Raw genomic sequence first — 9,210 nt, 5'->3', positions numbered from 1 at the left:
CTTTATCCAGCAAGTCTGTCATTCAGAATAGAAGGAGAGATAAAGGTTTTCCCAAACAAACAAAAACCGAAGGAATTCATCACCACTAAACCAGCCTTACAAGAGATCCTAAGGGGGATCCTGTGAGACAAAGTACAAGAGACATCACTACAAGCATGAAACCTACAGACATCACAATGACTCTTCTAAACCCATCTTTCACTAATAACACTGAATGTAAGTGGACTAAATGCTCCAACCAAAAGACATAGGGTATCAAATGGATAAAAAAAAAAAAAAAAAACAAGACCCATCTATTTACTGTCTACAAGAGACTCATTTTAGACCTAAGGACACCTTCAGATTGAAAGTGAGGGGATGGAGAAGTATCTTATCATGCTACTGGAGCTCAAAAGAAAGCTGGAGTGCCCTTACTTATATCAGACAAACTAGACTTTAAATTAAGGCTGTAACAAGAGATGAAGAAGGGCATTATATAATAATTACAGGGTCTGTCCATCAGGAAGAGCTAACAAACGTGTCTATGTGCTGAATACGGGAGCCCCCAAATATATCAAACAATTAACCACATACATAAGCAACCTTATTGATAAGAATGTGGTAATTGCAGGGGACTTTAATAACCCACTTATAGCAATGGATAGATCATCTAGACACACGGTCAATAAAGAAACAAGAGCCCTGAATGATACATTGGATCAGATGGACTTGACAGCTATATTTAGAACTCTGCATCCCAAAGCAACAGAATATACTTTCTTCTCGAGTGCACATGGAACCTCTCCAAGATAGATCACATACTGGGTCAAAAACATCTCTTCATAAGTATAAAAGAATCAAGATCATACCATGCATACTTCCAGACCACAATGGTATGAATCTTGAAATCAACCACAGGAAAAAGTCTGGAAAACCTCCAAAAGCATGGAGGTTAAAGAACACCCTACTAAAGAATGAATGGGTCAACCAGGCAATTAGAGAAGAAATTTAAAAAATATATGGAAACAAATGAAAATGAAAACACCACAATCCAAACTCTTTGGGATGCAGTGACCGTAGTCCTGAGAGGAAAATGCATTGCAATCCAGGCCTATCTCAAGAAACAAGAAAAATCCCAAATACAAAGTCTAACAGCACACCTAAAGGAAATAGAAGCAGAACAGGAAAGGCAGCCTAAACCCAGCAGAAGAAGAGAAATAATAAAGATCAGAGCAGAAATCAACAATATACAATCTAAAAAATTGTAGAGGAGATCAATGAAACCAAGAGTTGGTTCTTTGAAAAAATAAACAAAATTGATAAACCTCTAGCCAGGCTTCTCAAAAAGAAAAGGGAGATGACCCAAATAGATAAACTCATGAATGAAAATACAATTATTGCAACCAATCCCTCAGAAATACAAGCAATTATCAGGGGATACTAGGCAAAATTATATGCCAACAAACTGGATAACCTGAAAGAAATGGACAAATCCTAAGCACCCACACATCTCCAAAACTCAAACAGGAAGAAATAGAAAACTTGAACAGACCCATAACCAGTGAAAACATTGAATCAGTTCTCAGAAATCTCCCAACAAATAGGAGTCCAGGACCAGATGGCTTCCCTGGGGAATTCTACCAGCCATGTAAAGCAGAGATAATACCTATCCTTCTCAAGCTGTTCCAAAAAAGGGAAGGAAAACTTCCAGACTCATTCTATGAAGCCAGCATTACTTGGATTCCCAAACCAGACAGAGACCCAGCAAAAAAAGAGAACTACAGGCCAATATCTCTGACGAATATGGATGCAAAAATTCTCAACAGGATACTAGCAAATCGATCAAGTAGGATTCATTCCTGGACTGCAGGTCTGGTTCGGTATTCGCAAATCAATCAATGTGATACATCACATGAATAAAAGAAAAGAAAAGGACCATATGATCCTGTCAATCGATGCAGAAAAGGCCTTTGACAAAATTCAGCATCTTTCTTAATAAAAACCCTCGAGGAAGTCAGGATGGAAGGAACATACTGAAACATCATAGAAGCCATTTGTGAAAAGCCCACAGCTAATATCATCCTCAATGGGGAAAAACTGAGAGCTTTCCCCCTGAGATCAGGAACATGACAGGGATGTCCACTGTCACTGCTGTTGTTTAACATAGTGTTGGAAGTGTTAGCATCAGCAATCAGACAACAAAAGGAAATCAAAGGCATCAAAATTTTCAGTGATGATGTCAAACTTTCACTTTTTGCAGATGACATGATACTATACATGGAAAACCCAACAGACTCCACCAAAAGTCTGCTGGAACTGATACATGAATTCAGCAAAGTCGCAGGATACAAAGTGAATGTACAAAAATCAGTTGCATTCTTATACACTAACAATGAAACAACAGAAAGACAAATACAGAAACTAGTCTCATTCACAATTGCACCAAGAATCATAAAATACCTAGGAGTAAACCTAAGCAAATATGTAAAACATCTGTATGCTGAAAACTATAGAAAGTTTATTAAGGAAATTGAGGAAGACATAAAGAAATGAAAAAACATTCCGTGCTCATGGATTGGAAGAATAAATGTTGTTAAAATGTCAATACCACCCAAAGAAATCTACACATTCAATGCAAAACGAATCAAAATTGCAACAGCATTCTTCTCGAAACTAGAACAAGCAATCCTAAAATTTGTATTGAACCACAAAAGGCCCTGAATAGCCAAAGTAATATTGAAGAAGAAGACCAAAGCGGGAGGCATCACATTCCCAGACTTTAGCCTCTACTACAAAGCTGTAATCATCAAGGCAGCACGGTATTGGCACAAAAACAGATACATAGACCAATGGAATAGAATAGAAACCCCAGAATTGGACCCACAAAAGTATGGCCAACTAATCTTTGACAAAGCAGGAAAGAATATCCAATGGAAAAAAGACACTCTCTTTAACAAATGGTGCTGGGAGAACTGGACAGCAACATGCAGAAGGTTGAAACTAGACCACTTTCTTACACCATTCACCAAAATAAACTCAAAATGGATAAAGGACCTGAATGTGAGACAGGAAACCATCAAAACTCTAGAGGAGAAAGCAGGAAAAACCTCTCTGACCTCAGCCACAGCAATTCCTTACTTGACACGTCCCCAAAGGCAAGGGAATTAAAAGCAAAAATGAAGTGTTGGGACCTCATGAAGATAAAAAGCTTCTGCACTGCAAAGGAAACAATCAACAGAACTAAAAGGCAAGCAATGGAATGGGAAAAAATATTTGCCAATGTCATATCGGACAAAAGGCTAGTATCCAAAATCTATAAAGAACTCACCAAACTTCACACCCAAAAAACAAATAATCCAGTGAAGTAATGGGCAGAAGACATGAATAGACACTTCTCTAAGGAAGACACCCAGATGGCCAACAGGCACATGAAAAGATGCTCAACATTGCTCCTTATCAGGGAAATACAAATCAAAACCACAGTCAGATATCACCTCACGCCAGTCAGAGTGGCCAAAATGAACAAATCAGGAGACTATAGACGCTGGAGAGGATGTGGAGAAACGGGAACCCTCTTGCACTGTTGGTGGGAATGCAAATTGGTGCAGCCGCTCTGGAAAACAGTGTGGAGGTTCCTCAAAAAATTAAAAATAGTCCTACCCTATGACCCAGCAATAGCACTGCTAGGAATTTACCCAAGGGATACAGGAGTTCTGATGCATAGGGGCACTTGTACCGCAATGTTTATAGCAGCACTTTCAACAATAGCCAAATCATGGAAAGAGCCTAAATGTCCATCAACTGATGAATGGATAAAGAAGTTGTGGTTTATATACACAATGTAATACCACATGGCAATGAGAAAGAATGAAATACGGCCTTTTGTAGCAACATTGATGGAAAGGAGACTGTTATGCTAAGTGAAATATGTCATACAGAGAAAGACAGATACCACATGTTTTCACTCTTATGTGGATCCTGAGAAACTTAACAGAAGACCATGGGGGAGGGTAATGAAAAAAAAAGTTAGGGAGGGAGCAAAACCATAAGAGACTCTTAAAAACTGAGAATAAAGTGAGGGTTGATGGGGCTTAGGAGGGAGGGGAAAGTGGGTGATGGGTATTGAGGAGGGCACCTTTTGGGATGAGCACTGGGTGTTGTATGGAAACCAATCTGACAAAAATTTTCATATTAAAAAATAAAAATAAAAAATAAAAAAGTGGTCTCTAGACATGAGAGTTACCTTAGTAAAATCTGTTGAATACATAAACAGAAAAACAGGAGAACTAGAGCATGTTCAGGATATTATGATCAGTATGTCAAGGAGATTCAAAATCATACAATATAAAGCATTGTTGGAAGAATTAGGTTATTTATTTTCCTAGTGTAAAGATACCCCATGGGAGACCTGAACACAGTCTTCATATGGTTGAAGAATTTTCGTGGTAATGAAGGATAACTTCTTGTCTGCCCTTGTAAGCAGTAGAACTAGAACTAGTGGGTAAAAGCAATATAAAGACAGATTTCAGTTCAGTATAAGTTTCTGGCAGAACTGTCCAAAGCTGGAATGGGTTGCTTTAGAGTTTTTACTTGTCGATGGACAATGTTTAGGGTTGGATTTGTATGCGTGTTAGGCAGGCCTGTATTGCATGGAGAATTCAAGAGTTAGTTGGATGATTGGACTAGATGGCCTTTTAGGTCTTTTATACCTCCTAGATATTGTGCTTAATAACTTTTAATTTTTATTTCTGAGTGTAATTTTTTATGAGATGAAATTCAGCTGTAAGACATTACTTGCAGCAAAAGTAAAGCATAATGAAGAACATTGTGTTCTTTACTAAGGAAAAGTATGTGTACCAAATAGTACCTACTGCTTACATATGTCTCTACTGGAAAGACTGATTAACAAATTGATGAATCAGGGTGGTTACATTTTTTTTTCTGTGAGTATAATGAAGTATGTCTCAAAAGCCCAGTACAAAGCTGTATCTTTAAGTAGAGGAAGGCATCTCTGAGAGGCCTTGCTTTGGGCCTTAAGGCACTAAGCATGCAGGTGAGCATTCCTTAGCCACTCCATCATAGCTTTCTACTTGTTGACCTACCTACAATGTTTTGTTTGTTTCTATACACATGTTCAGCAATGATCATTTATATTGGTCACACCTATATAAAGACCCTGATAAAACAACATTGGACAGTTGATAAATAGCAACCATTTATCCTTAAGAATGTATTTTCTCATCCATGAAATGACATTGTAACAGCTACCCTACCTACCTTTCAGACTTAGGAGATAATGTATATAAACATAATTGGTAAACATTAGAGAGTTGTTGAAATACAATGAATTATAATTATAAGTTTGAGTGATTGTAGTCTCAGATAAAATTTCAGTATAACAGTGTTGACTGTGTGCATGGGTTCCATCAGTGAAATTCAAATGTAATTATAAAATTCAAGCAAGTATTTATCACAGAGATTGTAAACAAAACTCTGGCTTTGAATAATGGATGTATAAATAGAAATTGGTATTACTGACTTTCTTCTTTTTCTTGGCTAGAGATATTCCCAATGAAAAACCAGACTTTATATACAGATCCACATTTCCTTATCCACAATTGAGAAATTTGTTTTAAATTTTGAAAATATAAAATGTTTTCATAATTAATCTTGGTTGCAAACCCTGACCTAACATGAACTTGTTTGGTAGCAAACCCTAGAAATGTGAGGTGTTAATTAGTATATTTATTTATTCCATTTGGTGTGAATAATCAAGTTTCATTGAAAAAATATTAATGTATTGGATTAGAGGATGCTACTCCAAATCCCAATGGAGGTATTATATAATATTTGCTATATACTCCAATATTGCATTTCTAATATCTGAAAAAAATTCTGACATTGAAAAGATGCCCTGTCAGCACCCAAGCATTTCAGATAAAGTACTGTGGTAATGTTTACGTAGTCCCATCTTTAGCTGCACTCCCAGTGCACATCTAGCTGTTTTAAAAAATCAGTAGACTACTTGATATACAAAGAAATATTAGAAGATAAGAGCAGAGCTTTGTATTGTGTCACAATAACTTTACATTGTTTAAATTATTCTAATTTCTTCCTGAAGATCTTTTGATACCTTCAGTTTGTTCTTACTCATTTCCTTTCCCAAAGTGATATTAAATGGATATTGGGATCTGGATTTTTGATATTAAAATTGTTCACCAAATGTAATCTTTGAGTTTACTCCAGTGAGTATTTGTTTTTAAGCACCAATCTGAATCAGTGAAACAAAAAGGCAAAAATACATATTAAAATCAGGCTGAACCTGCCACTCTAAAATACAGTGTAGCTTTTAAAATATAGCAACATTTTACTGGTAAAACAAGGTGAAATGAAAAATCCTAGGGAAACTGTTCTTCATCCTGATAAGCCTACCATGAAGGAGATGTTCGTGCTTTTTAACTGAGTAGCTCAAGCTAACGACAGGTAGTTTCCATTCAGGATAGATATCAATGGTCAAGGATGTATCCACCTATGTACTTCAGATATTGAGTGTTTTTGGTTACTATACTAGAGGTTTATTTTCAGAAACCCATTTAAGAATGATTTTTCACTGTCTATACCATATTCAGTGTTCATTATCCCAATTTCTAACCTTCTGGCTCTTCAGAGCATGATTCCTCTACAACTTTTCTTTGGAGCTCATGAAAGAAATTCAGTGTTTTGTCCTAAAATGTGACAGTTCCCACTCAGTTATTTCTAAAATCACTCCTATTTGAGGGGCGCCTGGGTGGCGCAGTCGGTTAAGCGTCCGACTTCAGCCAGGTCACGATCTCGCGGTCCGTGAGTTCGAGCCCCGCGTCGGGCTCTGGGCTGATGGCTCAGAGCCTGGAGCCTGTTTCCGATTCTGTGTCTCCCTCTCTCTCTGCCCCTCCCCTGTTCATGCTCTGTCTCTCTCTGTCCCAAAAATAAATAAACGTTGAAAAAAATAAAATAAAATCAAATCACTCCTATTTGAAAAAAAAAGTATATTTAATGAATTTTTAAATGTATCAAACTAAGTCAAAAGAGATATGGCACAATTAATCAAGTTGGGAATTGTAACCTTTGGAGTGAATGGGACTTAAATAAGACATTTGGATCACTAAACAGCTACTTAATGATAGTTGTCTTTTGACTTTTGTCTTTTTATTTTCCCAAGACTCCTTCCATCATCTTCTTCACTGTTAAATGTACTGTCTTGTTTTATTACTACATTGTTTAATTTTTTTAAATTCTACTTAAAACCCCGTCCCCCGACTTGTGCCTATTGATCTCTTCGTTAATCCTGGGCTATTATATCTATTACTCTACTCACTAATTTATTTGTATAATTTGTTCTTTGTTTTTGTCATCTGAACCTTGGGCCTTTTGATTTTCTTTACATTTTTTTTGAGTGAGAATTACATGACTTAATTAAAGCACTTAGTACCTGACACATTATGAGCTTATATAATTTTAGTTATTATTACCACTTAATTACATGTTTAAATGTTCTACACTCAAAAAGTTAAAATTTTAAAATCTATATTCAGTATTACATATGAAATGTCATGTAACTTGTGTATTTTTCCTTTAGAAACTGAACAGATATATTTTCCTATTCAAATTAAGCTCTGATTTAACATGATCTCCTTCATGTACATGATGTATTGTTAGATCTTATTCAAAAATTGTTTCTTCTTCCTCTGACATATACTTTAGTGCCAGGGAAAAATTGAGCAAGTGCCTTGTTTGATCTTTGGCCCTTCCAAAGTGTACTTATTCCCTTCTACATTTCACTGCAAAATGACTACATGGACTATCCAAAACATCTCCTTTGGATCATTGGCTTTCACAGATATTTCCTATCTATAATCTATTTGCTTGCCTATCTTCTCAATTTTGATAATTTCATTAAAAAATTCATAAAAATTTGTCTTTACTATTTTTATTAAAGTCAAAGTAACTTAGGAATGCATTTTTAATATTTAAAATGTCTCATGTAGCTTTGGATTCTTTTGAGATTTCAGACTTAGAATTTCCTTATATAAATTTCTCATTTTAAAATATTTTTATAAGAGCATTAATGATGCAACAGTAATATTCTTGGTCTCCTGGCAACAGTATCCATTGTGTTGTGGCAAGTGAGTTTCAGAGAATGTGGGGAGATCAGTTGATGGGGAACTCTGGAGAAGGAAGTTAATCTTCAGAGTAGTAGTGTTGTTAAATTCAAAAAAGTGTGCTACGAAAAGACACGGTGAGAAATCTCATAAAAAGGGAGTTTAATTACTTTTTCCTTTTAGTTTCAGCTATGAGTAGACATTGAAATTGATGTTGTGATTACATTTCATTTGAAAACTTACTTTACTCAACTAAAATATGGACTGAATTTCTTAGAAAATTAGCTGTTTTGTTACTAATTGTGTCTATAATTATAGCTGTGGTAAAAAATAGAACTCAGTTAATGTGATGAAAAAGGCATCAGTAATTATTTTTATATTTTACTCTCTGTGCTTATGTCAATGATGATAGATGAGAGACAAAATATAACTGATATGTTGATGTAGTGTAAAGAATTATGTTTATTCACAACTCCAGGGTAAGGGAATTACAACTTTCTCCAGATTAATCGACTAACACATTTACGTTTCAATAAATAGCCAGATAGTGAATGATTTTGAAAACTTTAACTTCACACATTTCTCAAGTGAAGTATTAAACTCTGTACCTCACTTTTTTTAGGTATCAAGTGTGTTTACTACATACCAGTGAAAGAATATTGCAGCCAGGTAATCAAGCATATTTACATATATATTTTTTCTATAATACTGAACTGCCTTTCCAGATTTACTTTTCCTTTTATAAACCACCCATTAGTTGTCTCTTTTGTATAGTCTTGAGGTACCCTTAAAAGTGAACTTTATTTTATGCTAGTAGAAGAATTTAATGGAAGTAAAGTTTGGAAACAATAATCAGATTAATACTTTTAATGTTACTAATGATAAACTTAGTGGATTTCATTAAGACAATTCTACTTTTAAAAAAAAGAAACAAAACAAATGAGGAAAGAAAAAAAAAGGAGAAAGACAGGGATACAAACCAAGAAACAGACTCTTAACTAGAGAATAAACTGATGATTACCAGAGAGGAGGTGGGTCGGGGGATGTGTGAATTAGGTGATGGAAATTTAAGGGGTGTACTTGTTGTGATGAA

At 35.4% G+C, this 9,210-nt stretch overlaps 1 long non-coding RNA gene across 1 annotated transcript in view; it reads left to right on the top strand.

Moving 5' to 3' along the window:
- LOC121025341 (uncharacterized) overlaps positions 1-8,843 on the top strand; it is a 71,913-nt gene extending 63,070 nt beyond the window's left edge. The window contains exon 4 of the long non-coding RNA XR_005788015.1: positions 8,740-8,843. This is a non-coding gene — a long non-coding RNA (uncharacterized LOC121025341). The remainder of the gene's footprint in view (positions 1-8,739) is intronic.
- The last annotated feature ends 367 nt before the right edge of the window (positions 8,844-9,210 follow it).

The sequence above is a fragment of the Herpailurus yagouaroundi genome, unplaced genomic scaffold (genome assembly GCF_014898765.1).
Source record: "Herpailurus yagouaroundi ecotype Mexico unplaced genomic scaffold, PumYag 67623, whole genome shotgun sequence".
In the NCBI taxonomy this organism is placed as follows: Eukaryota; Metazoa; Chordata; class Mammalia; order Carnivora; family Felidae; genus Herpailurus; species Herpailurus yagouaroundi.
This window is presented reverse-complemented; position numbering and strand designations above follow the sequence as displayed.